Below are 13,624 nucleotides of genomic sequence, written 5' to 3' on the forward strand. Positions count from 1 at the left end.
GCTCTTCCAAAAATATACTTTAGAAATTAACATAATATAACTAAGATTTTTCTATAATAACAAATTACTTCCAATAATTAATAAAAACTAATCAATTTAATGAATGATAGTTTACATCTATAATAATCAAATAAATCCACTACCCACATTTATTTTGCAGAAAATAAATAAATCAATTTAATGACGTATCACCGTTATATGGAGATATACTACTTCAAAGAAGTGAATATCATCTCATCATGTGAAGAACCGGCTCATCTAGTGTGGAGTACAAGATTCATCAAGTGGAGTTTAAAACTCATCTCATGTGGAGTTTAAAACTCATCTCATATGGAGTTTAAAACTCATCCATATGTAGGCTACAAGACCCATATGTGTGGAGTTTAAAACATATTTCATGTGGAGTTTAAAACTCATCTATATGTGGGGTACAAGACCCATCTATATGGAGCACATAACTCATCCGGGTAAATAACTGTGGGGTACAAGACTCTTCCATATGGAGCATAAGCTCATCTCAAACATGACAATAAAAATAATTCATTTTTTTAACAATGATCTTCATAAAATCATATTTACAATATAATATATCATTTGAATATATAATAACAATAATCATTCAAGAACACATAATAAAAAAATCTTTTAAAGAATTCATATTCAAACAATCATAAAAAAATGGAAGTTCAACAAACAATGTAGTAAATAAATCAATTCATAAGAAAATATATTATCAGCTCATAAGATTTTAGATCAATTCAACTAACAGTATATCAATTCATAAGAAAACCTATATCAATTCAACAAACAATATATGTTTTCGACAAAATATATTTTTATAAGAAAATATCATTCAAAATATCTCACTCTTTTTCCATCCCAAAATAAATGTACCATAAAATTTTAAGGGGTGTGATTACTCACATCTTGAAGCATTCTTTGATAAAAAAAAAAAAGTTATGTATATGTTAATAGTTGTTTGACTTCTTAATATTAGATAATTAGATAACAAATGTTATTATCTATTTCACATAAACATTTAATAAACAAAACAAACTTTGTATTATCACCTTATAAATCTCTAACAATCAAAATAACTTACTTTTTTGTTATTTTGTATCTTTACTAGGTTTCATGGATTAAGATTTTAGATCATTTTAGTCTTTAATTTTTTTATTCTAAACCTTTATAATTTTTAGTCAATGTGATTCTCCCAATAAGTGCATAAGTCTTAATGGATTAAGATTTTAGGTCATTTTAGTCTTTACTAGGTTTATTCTAGTCGACTTTTGTTCTAAGTCAATGTAGTTCGTCTAATAAGTGCATTAGTTTCAATTGATAAAATTTTGGTCATTTTAGTCTTTACTATGTTTATTCTAATCTATTTTAGTTCTTAGTCAATGTAGTTCGTCAAATAAGTGTATAGGTCCAACGGATTAAGATTTTAGGTCATTTGATTACTTAGTAAGTTTATTCTAGTCCATTTTGATTCTTAGTCATTGTAGTTTGATTTTAGGTTATTTTGGTCTTAAGTGATGAATGTGAAGATTATCTTGCAGCTGAAGCACTACGAAGAGGTGAGAGAAAATAAGGAAGGATGTTTGAAAGGAATATGGATATGAGGCGAAATTCATGATATATGTGATGGAAATATTGGTTTTTGATATGAATATATCGAAATACTTTGTTTTTGCATCTCTTGTGATTCATCTGTTGTATAAGGTAGTTTTCAAGTAAATGACTTAATTGAGTTTTGTGTAATATTTACCTTATCAAATTACTTAATCAAATTAGTGAATGTAATGTAATACAATTTGAGGTATATAATGTAATGTAATGCATTATTGAACTTAGTATTTTTGAATTTGATGGTATGTGTATCACAGGCTATTAGTTTTTGGGTTTCAAAAAATTATTTAAAAATAAATTTATATCACCGAAGATATTGTTGGGTTGAGTCGAAGACTAGGTTGCTCTCTTTAAGAGTTTTGCGGCACTGTTCAAATTGTACAAGAGATACTATCAATCACGAAGTCCCTAGGATATAACAGCCAAGACAAACTGTAGCAGAAATCTACTGCACCGTAGAAAACCGTTCTAGAAATAAAAACCTCAAATTGTAGTGGAACCGGCCAAACATGTGACGACCCGAATGTGTGTGGTGGTCTATTTGTGTGCATTCTAACCTTTTCACAAAATTGGGTTACCCTTGAGGAACACTCCAATTGTCATACCTCCACATTATAAACACTACTAGTGTATGTCATCCCTCATATGTAGGACTTCCTTATTTGGGGTGTCTCATGACTTGAACCTTTGCATAGCAATTAAGATTTAGATTCAACAAGAGTAACTCATAGTCTTGAACTCTATCTCTAACATCAAATCAACACACAACCTTTTCATAGGGTGTTTTCTCAAAAGCTCGTGCATTAATGGCGCTGCACGTTTATCTCGTATAGTGAACGCTCGAGGAATTCTGCCTCGAAATTCCATAGGAAGCGGTCCCACTTCCATATTCACATAGGTGAGTCTATCAAGAGTACTCCTGTAGCTATGAAATATTTGATAATGTAATCCGAGACTCGTGAGGATTACACTCGTTTCTTCGAGGTATTGTATATCATAGTTTTTACACACCAATGATTTCACAATATTTACAGCATGAATGTTCAAACCAAATATGAGTAGGTCATCTATATAGAGACATATGATAGTGCAAATTCCATTTTTAGATATGTAATAAATACATTTATCACTTTCATTCACTTTAACTCAAGTTATGAATAGCTGCTAGTGAAATGTAAACCTAATGGATGTTATTCTTTTGACCGGTCAGAAAGTGTCGAAGAAATCTATATTTTCTCTTTGTCTAAAACATTTGACTACAAGGCGAGCCTTGTACTTATCAACAGTTTCATCGAGTTTTATTTTTCTTTTTTAAAATCCATTTACAACCTATCGGTTTGCAACCAGGAGGAAAGTCTATTAAATGTCAATTCATGTTAGACTCTACAGAATCCATCTCATCGTTCATATCTTTTTTCCATAAATCTACATCAAAAGATGACAAAGTTTCTCAAAGATTTGCAAGATCCTCTTATAACATATAGATCGTATAATCATGTCCATAATCTTTAGCAAATATGACTCTTACTTCTTCGAGTTTATGTTTCGTTTTGTTTGTTGATTTTGGTGTTCCTCGTCACATGAACGTAACTTGGTTCGATGCCCTTGTTATTTCTCGATTTGAAATGGAATTTATTTTCATATAAGTCAACATCATTTGACTTTATAATCACTTTCGCATTTAGGTCATAACAATTATAGCTTTGTTGTTTACTGCATACCCAATGAATACACATTCAGAGGCTTTATTCTGACATAAGTCACACAGTCCTAAGTTCAAAAATAAGACAAGTTCGGTTGTCTTTTATTCAATATCTCATAAAGAGATGTTTTGTTTTTAGATTTAGGAACTCTATTCAACACATAACAAACAATCAACATAATTGCTCCCCACCAATAAGATGCAGCACCAGAGTTAAGCATAATAGCAACAACTAGTTCGATAGGAGTTCCATTTTTTCTTTATGCTTTTCCATTCATTTCACGCAAATATGGTGCAATAGTTTCATGTATAATTCCTTAAAATTTATAAAACTCACTAAATAAACTAGAATCATACTTTGTTCCTCAATCACTACGAAATCTCTTAATCTTTCTACTAAATTGATTTTTAATTTCAGTTACAAAGATTTTAAAATGTCACGCGCTTCTCTTTTATTTTTCATTATATATATAAAAGTATATTTAGAACAATCATCTATAAAAGTGATAAAATAACGTTTCCATTTCTTGTTAATGTCTCATCAAGTTCACATATATCGAAGTGTATTAAATCTAAAGGCTTCAAAGTCTCTAACTACTGATTTATGTAAACTCTTTGTTATTTTAGCTTGACTACATGAATCACATTTTTCAAAATCATTTAAAGATAACTTTAGAATTAAACCTAAGTTACTTAAGTTTGAAATCACACGTTTGTTCATGTGACATAGTCTTGTATGCCAAATATTAAAATCACACAACATGTAATCAGAAGGAGACATTTTATAAATTTCAACATTCAATTTAAACATCCCATCAGTGGCGTGCCATTTCCCGATAAAAATACTATTTTTAGAAATTGTGTACAAATCTGCCCCTATAAACTGAGTAAACCCAACCTTATTAATAAGAAAACCAGAAACCAGATTCTTCCTTATTGTTGGAGTGTGCATAACATCCTTCAGAATTAAGGTCTTCCTAGAGGTGAATATTAATTCCACATCTCCAATACTAGCAATATTAGTGGTGTGGGAATCTCCCAACAACACTTTCTTATCTTCAGCGGTAATGTATGTTTTAAACATAGCACAATCATAATAGACATGGCGCAAGGTGCCAGTGTCTATCCACCATCCATATAATCCACCAACAAAGTTGATTTCAGTTATCATAGCAATGAATTGCTCTTCTGTCAAGTTAGCCTGCTAAGCAAAGTTTGGCTTGTTCCTACACTTGCTTGCCATATGACCTTCTTTCCCACATCAAAAGCAGAGAAATGAGGGATTCATGTCATTTCTTAGAGATGGTTGTTGCCTTATAATTGGGACCTTTTGAGGGTTCCCATTGTTGTTGTTGTTCTTTGTAATGCAATTTTGATTCTTAAGTTGTTTGTCGATTGGCTTCAGAACCGCTCCGATGAATTTCTTCTTCTTGTTATTTGTAACAAGAAGAACTTCATCTTTCTGGTCTTTCTTATAGGATTCTTCCTCAATTTTGAGGCGGGTCATTAAAATTTATAGAGAGAATTCTTTTATTTTATGCTTGAGAGAGTTTTTAAATTATTTCCAATTAGGGGACAATTTGTCAATAATAACAACAATTTGAAATTATTCATTTAAAGACATACCTTCAGATATGCTCTCATGAGCTATTTTTTGGATTTCATGGGACTGAGCTTTCATTGATCTGCCATCGGTCATATGATATTTGAGGTAGCGGCTAGCAACATACTTGTTAGCTCCAGCTTCCTCAATATCATATTTCTTCTTTAGACCATCACAAACCTGTTTAGCAGTATTGCTGGAACTATAGTAATCATACATATCACCAACAAGCCCATTAAGAATATAATTCTTACATAAGTAATCATTATGTTCCCATTGAGTTAATTCAACAACATTTGTATCCTTTTTTGTTTGTTCACCTGTTTCTAGAACAACAAGAATGCCATCCTTTAGAATTTTGGCAACCTTTTTTATGGTTAAGAAAAATAACATCTTTTGTTGCCATTGTTTGAAGTGACATCTCTCAAACTGAAACGGTTTGTTGAAATCAGAAGTAGAAGAACATGTCCCAGTAATTTCGTCGATAGACATGACAGAAGGAAACATCTTAAAATTGTTGTTTTCTGAGTTTCAAATAACCGTTTCAAAATAAATTTATGCCACCGAAGATGTTATTAGGTTGATTCATGGACTAGGTCGTTCTCTTTAAGACGTTTTACGGTACTACCCAAATTGGGCAAGGCCGCAAAGTCCCCAGGATAAAACAACCCGAACAAACTGTATCGAGGTTCTACTGCACCGTAGAAAACCGTTCTAAATTACACCCTCAATATGGCAGTTAATAACTTCAACTCGTAATATGGTATTAATGACCACTCAAAAGAAAGAAAAGAAAAAGTAGAAAGAGAGAAATAGAGAAAAGTCATAGATTTTCGAAAAACTTTTGGTATGCTTTTCTAATGTAGTAGAGACATCTATTTAAAGAAGAACTCATCAACTAAATGAGATAATTTTGTGATCCATCAAACTGGATTCATAGAAAATCCAAAATTATTTTCTAGGTTTTGACCGGGAAAAAATCTAATCCATGAATCCACATAAAATTGAAATGTACAATACCAAGCCTGGCCTGAACCGGACAACGGCGGCATGCACGTGTTTGGAGGTCTATTTGCATGTGTTCTCACTCCTTCACAAAATTAGAGTGCCTCTTGGACCATATGCCAATGGTCATACCTCCACCTTATAAATACTACTAGTGGGTGTCATCTCTCCTATGTGGGACTTACTTATTTTTTCAATTCACACAAACTAGCTCTCATTATTATCATCATCATTTCCAACAATCTCTTATTATTATCATCATTATTTCCAACACAAACACTTGTTGATTTTTTTGGTTGTTTTGGATAATTATGTAAGATTGAACAATTATTTGTATCACAATAATAATTTTTGCTTGTAATTGACATGGTTTGAATGACCAACTTCCATTTTTTTAACTGGTTAACCAATTTTTGAAATATTTTAACCATGTTTTTTCATTCATTTAACCTTTTTTTTTTATTTGTCATAAACATTATCAAGTTCTTTTTTTTACTAGTTAACTAATATTTAATTTGTGATAATCACATTTTTTTTCACTCCTTAAATATTTTTTTCACATGATAAATAGTACAAAAAAACACACTTAAAAAAATAAATCACTTTATTCGTATAAAACCATAAGTGGGACATATTTGGTTAATTTGATAAAAACTTATCAAACTTAGATAAATCAATCACTTAATCACTATAAAATTGTTGTGCACCATATATGCTTCACTATTAACACAAGAATATATAGTGACATAATAAATAAAAAATTAGTTCAAAAAATGGTATTTCACGTGTTAAATAGTAAAATGACGTAGATTTGATGTCTTTTACATATAATGTGGTTTAATTTTTTAAGTTTAAGCGAGTGTTTTCAAATTAAACAAAATTGTCAAAGAACTAATCAAGTTTTAAAGAGGGACTGACCACAATATTTTTGACTCAATTTTTTGTTTTTGTAATATTTATTCACATGATAATAGTAAAAATAAGTCTTTCACGTGCTAAAAAATATAATAATTATACTTATTATCTTTTACTTACATAAAGCCCAAAAATATAATGTTTTTGCAAGTTTGTCAAAATTAACCAAATCGTATAAAGAGCTAACCATATTTTCAAACAAAATTACACACTTTGTTTCTAGCTCGTAATTATTTGTGTTCGCACTATTAATTAACATGGTAATATAAAAACAAGTCTTTCATGTGCTAAATAGTAAAATAATATAGTTTTATTGTCTTTTACTTACATAAAGGTAAAAAAAAAATTCAAGTTTCGCAGGTTTGTCAAAACTAATTAAATTCTTCAAAGAACTAAGCACATTTTCAAATAGTTTATTCATATGGTAATATTAAAAACAAGTCTTTCACTTGTTGAATAGTAAATTAATAGAGATTTTATTGTCTTTTACATATAAAAAGGTTAAAAATTTCAAGTTTTTGCAGGTTTATCAAAATTAATCAAATCCTTCAAAGAACTAACTACATTTAAAAAAATAAAAAAAAACTAACCACCTTATTTTTTTACTAAGAATTATTTGTGTTTGCATTATTTATTCAGATGGTAATAGTAAAAAGAGATCTTTGGCATGCTAAATAGTAAAATAATATAGATTTATTGTCTTTTACTTACAAAAAGGCAAAAAATTTCAAATTTTTGTAGGTTTGTCAAAACTAACCACATTCTTCAAAGAATTAACTATCCTATTTTTGACTCAAAATTATTTGTGTTTGCACTATTTTTTTAGATGGTAATAGTAAAAAGAGGTTTTTCATGTGCTAAATAATAAAATAATGTAGACTTGTTGTCTTTTATTTTTAAAGTGACTAAATTTTTTAAAATTTTGCAGGTGTTTCATAATTAACCAAACCAGTTAAAGAACTAATCACATTTAAAAACAAGGACTAACCTCATTATTGTTTATTGAGAATCACTGGGCATTTTATTATTTATTCAATGATAATAATAAAAATAGATCATTCACATGCTAAATAGTAAATAATGCAGATTTATTGTGTTTTAGTTATAAAGTGGATAAATTTTTTAAGTTTTTGTAATAGTTAACAAAATCTATTAAAGAACCAACCACATTTAAAAAAAAAACTAATCACATTATTTTTTACTGAGAATTACTAGTCATTTCATTATTTATTCATATGATAATAATAAAAAGAGGACATCCATGTGCTAAATAATAAAATACAGGAGACTTATTGTATTTTTCTTATGAATTGGCTAGAAATTTTAAGTTGTTGCATATGTTTCAAAATAACCAAATCTATCAAAAATATTTTAAAGGACTAACCACATTATTTCTAAGTTAGAATCATTAATCATTTTATTATTTATTCACATTGTAATAGTAAAATGAAATTTTTTACGTGTTAAATAGTAAAATATTTCAAATTTTTTTAACTTTTACTTATAAAATAACTACATTTCTTTTAATTTTTGTAGGTATTACAAAATTAATCAAATATGCCAGCAATTAACTTATTTTTTTATGAAGGATCAATTTACTTTTATTTATGAGTTGGAGTTATGAATTATTTTACTAGTAATTGACGTAGTAATAGTAAAAGAAACTTATTATTGCATTAATTTTATTTCAATAGCTTATTAAATAACAATTAATCTTAAATTAAAATTAAAATATTCATAAATATTATTTATATAATTAAAATACACAAATATTTAATTAATATAAATAACTAAATCCCATTATTATAATATATTTCTAAGTAACAACATCCATACATTTAAAAATTTAAATATCAGTGGATTAAGTGAACATACAAAAAAAACTACATTTGTATTGTCCTAGTGATGTTGCCCATTGATCTCTCAACGATTCTAAGTTTGATTCCAAAAAAAGATATAAGCATTAATTTTCAAGCTTCCATCTTCGAAAACAAACTGACTTTTGCATACAATTCAACGCAAAATATTACTCTTAAAAAAATACGTAATAGTAACAACTTTAATGAGAGTTTGTCAACATTCACAAATAATTAACATTGAAACAATAATATCCATAGGATAAAAAGTAAAAACAAAAATCTTAATTAGGATTAACAAACCATGCTAGTTAAACATTGCACATCCATTTGTACATTGCTCATCTTCTCCAGGTAATAAGGCGCTTCTTAGCATTCTGAACTTGTCCTAACCTATAACATCACCACTTCTAACATCAACATCATTCCATAAATAGATCAATGCAACTCCAATTAAACTAGCACATCATCAACCTTTACATGGCCATCAAGAATATCAAATAACATATTTAAACTCTAACTGAACAAACTAAAAAAATTAAAACACTAAACTTTAAATTAAATCAAAACTGCAATATTTAATTGCTAAGAGCACGTGTCCTCTCGTATGCTATCTAAGCCACCGAAAGATTTCACGGCAATTGATTTTACCACTAGTTAAGACATAACAATTAACAAAGTTAGAATCACAACTCACGTCTATCTAGTACACATTTAAAAAATTTATATACATATTAAGTCAATTTCACAAACTCACTAATTATTATCTTCAACTTATATATTAGAGGAATCAAAAAATTTCATAATTTAAAAAGCCAAAAATAAGAAAAACTCTTAAAAATTTATGGGCTTAAGTAGCCAAATAGACACACTTTTTTAAAAAAATTTGATATTTTTTTGAAAAGAATTTCAATTTTTTTATTTTTATTTTTTTTCAGATAAAAAGATTTCGATTTTTTTTATAAAAAATGATTTACAATTATTTATTTTTTAAATTTTTTGATTCGATAAAAAAATAATTTTTTAATTTTACTCACAAAATTTTCCGAGAAAAAAATATTTTAGGTTTTTTAGAGAAATTTTTCCGATGTTCTTTTGAAAAAAATAAATATTAAAAAATTTTCAAAAAAGAAAATCTTAAATAACAAAACATTGAGTCTATGAACTCTGAGCCCCTAACTTAATTCCATAAAAAATAATAAATCAGAATCTTAAAAATTTTATTTTAATAGAGAGTCTAATATTATAAATGTAGTGTGATATTTTTGATAAAAATCCTTGAACATTTCGATCCATGCTTCCTGATGCAAGAAACTTTTCCATCGCATCTAATAGCTAAACTAGTTAGAATCCTTATGATTTGCACAGAAGTAGATATATAGCACAACTATCATGTTGCGCACAAGCATATTTGTCGGATAGAAAAATATCCAATCCATTCATCAATAGCTTAAACAAGAATTAATTCATATTGTTAATACCTGAAAACAATAACAATAATTTATTACGCTACAAAATAGACCAATAATTTTTTCCAAAATTTATCAACATAGACTAACATCTCTAGGTATGTACAAATTTAGCCACCTGTTTGTGAGAGGCATTCTTCCAATCAATAACTTTTTCAACATCATCACTCTTAACTTGGCAATTTGTCCAAAAACTGGAGTGGCACAAAGAAGTGCAAATGCACGAGCCAACACTACAGGTTACATGCTCCTATTTATACATAAAATGATTATTAAGACATGTTAATTTAGAAGACAATGATTACTTTAACATAAAATGTATATTCATTTACTTAACTCTTCCACTACAAATTTTATAATAATAGCAAACAATTTTATTGACTCTAATTAGAGATGTCAATTTGACAAGTTCACTAATTATTGGTCTCAGCTCACATATTGAAGGGGTCAAAAAATTTCATCATTATAAAAATCTCAAAAAAGAAATCCCCCAACACTAAAAAACCCATAAAATTTTGTGGGCATATAGGCCGACTTTTTTAAAAAAAAAATGAATTTATTTTCTTAAAAAATATTGACAAATTTTGTTCTTTTTTTTTCAATAAATAATTTTTTTTGATTTTTTCATCGATAAAAAAATTTCGATTTTTTTCCGATAAAAAATTCTTTAAAATTTTTTCAAAATTTTTTTAAATCAAAATAAAATCAATTTTTTTCGAGATTTTTTTTAAATTTCTCACAAAATTTGTTGAGAAAAAATAATTTAAAATTTTTATAAGAAAAAATATTTTTTTTATTTATTTTGATATTTTTTGAGAAAAATAAATTTTAAAAATTTTTCAAGAAAAAAAATCTCAAAATTAACAAAATATTATGGGCCTATTCCTTAAGACCAATGAAATAATGGCCCGGTTTTAAAAAAAATTATTTTAATAGGAAGTCTAATATTAGAGACTTAGTAATAAAATATTTAAAGGAGACAGTGAAGTTTGAGGCTTCTTTGACAGCTCTACCTTCAATCACTCCCAGAAGTTGTCTCTTGGTCTTCATGGCTAAAAAATGCTCATATGCAAAACCACAAACTCGTCCTCCAAAGTCCAAAATGAATTCTCACATTGCAAAACTCAAAATCTCAACAATAATATGTTCCTTGACTCTTCTTACCTTGGATTCTTCACAAATAAAGAGCTCAAACTAGCTTCTCTCTCAATGATTTGTTATGCTTACAGATTGATTGTTTGCAAACTCTAATGCGTGAAAAAGACGATGCGTAGTAAAGAAAATTGCATCCAACCTCCTACTTCCTTCCATCTTAATTACAATTCATCAACTATTTTATACCAACCGTCGTATCATAAACTGCTCAAAATAGAACCAATCTTAACTTAATAGTTGACTGTGTAGAAAAAACAAACTACAAATCATAGTAAGTGGGTTTCAAAGCTAATCCATACACATCAACAATCCCAAAAACATTAAAACATCATTTCTATTAACAAATTGTGCATGCACTATGCCAAAAATAACATTTTTCAGCACTTTTAAGCGTTATAGTATCTAGTGCTGTTAAAAGATACAATAGTCTATTTAAAATAAAAGACATTGTAATATATAGCGTTCAACACTTCTCTTAGAGTTGTTTTACAACGTTTTTCTTAAAAAGCGTTGTAATAGGTGCATAAAAAGTGCACCGTTTATACTAGTTTTACAACACTTTTCTTAAAAAGTGCAGTAATATGTGCATATAAAACGCGCTTGTTATACTAGTTTTACAGCGCTTTTTGAAAAAAAAACGTTGTAAATCTATTCTAAAAAGCGTTGCTTGTTGTACTAGGTTTACAACGTTTTTTTTCACAAAAGCGTTGTAATATGTGCATTCTTATACTCGTTTTACAACGCTTTCTCAAAAAAGTGTTGTAGTAGGTACATATTTATACTAGTTTTACAACGTTTTTTTTTATTAAAAACACTGCAAATCTGATTGACATTTTTTAATGGCATTTTTAAAAAAGCGTTGGTTTGTATAAATAAGTCTTTAATGATATTTTTTTAAAGAAACGCTATCTTTCAATTTTTTTCCAAAATTATATTGGCACATATTGACACACTTGCAATTTTCTAATTCAAAACATATTCACAACAACAAGTTCAATTATATCAGTACATATTAATAACAACAATATCATATTCACAGTAATTACATATTCACAATATCAATTACATATGCACAAGAACAATCATGTCAGTAATTAAAATAATGATCAACAATTTCCAGCAATTTGCAGCATACCAATTTTCAGCATGTCAATTTCCCAACAATTTCTTATTTTACTCTACTGTAACAAAAAATAAAATAAATAATTAAAATAATGACCAGTTCACACAAAAATATACAATATATAATAGTTTACAATGTGAAATTCACATATTAACAAATTATATAACTTTTAGTTCGATCACATACTAACACCAGTCTTTCTTTATTTCTGTTAGATCACTTTTAGAGTATGTTGAATTGGAGTTGTCAAAGTACTATGCGATATAATATTTGAACATAAATACAATACCTGAGACAACAATCACTCAGTAGAAATTGGCGCACAATAGAGGAGCAGTAGAGGTGGGTTCAGCGAGAAGACGACACACAATAAAGGATGATTCACACAATAGAGGAGAGGAAGGTTCGTAGGGTTAGCGAGATAACGTATTAAACATGTTTTTATTTATTTCAAGAGAATGGTTTTTTATCAAATACGCATCATTTTACAACGCTTATATAAAAAGCGCTATAAAAGACTCTGTTATTTGTGTGAAAGTGCTATATTATATACAAAGCGCTATAAACATATATAATATGGTAGCGATATAATTTACAGCGCTGTAAACATTATGTGAAAACGCTATGTGACCTACAACGACGCTTTTTCTAAAGCACTTGTCATAAAAGCGCTGTTATATCCTCCGTTAATTTTAGAATATTATACAACAACGCTTTTAGTAAAAAAAGTACTATAAAAGACGCATAGTAAAAGACTAATTTTGGCGTAGTGATGCGGAAAATTAGACACCAATTTGCAATCTAAAATTGCACTCGGTAATGTACAATCAATAGAACCAAATTACATATATTTAGAATAATGAGTAAAAGACTCACCAGAAGGTGCTAACTTGGCGAGATCTCGAGTACATAGGTCGAAGGAAGAGAGCTAGGCTTTTCAGTGAGAGAGAAGAGTGAAGGAGGAGTTTTTCTTTTACCTTTCTTCAAAAAAAATTAATTCATAATTGTTTATCAAATGTATTATGTATAAAAAGATGTATATGTACGGTGTCAATACGTATACAATTATACATCTTAAATCAAATACTTTAAAATAATTTCAACAAAATAAATTTGTATTGTCATATTTGAATTAAACAATTTTTTAAAATACTTTTGAAATATAAT

This window comes from Cicer arietinum, chromosome 4, assembly GCF_000331145.2.
Source record: "Cicer arietinum cultivar CDC Frontier isolate Library 1 chromosome 4, Cicar.CDCFrontier_v2.0, whole genome shotgun sequence".
NCBI lineage: Eukaryota > Viridiplantae > Streptophyta > Magnoliopsida > Fabales > Fabaceae > Cicer > Cicer arietinum.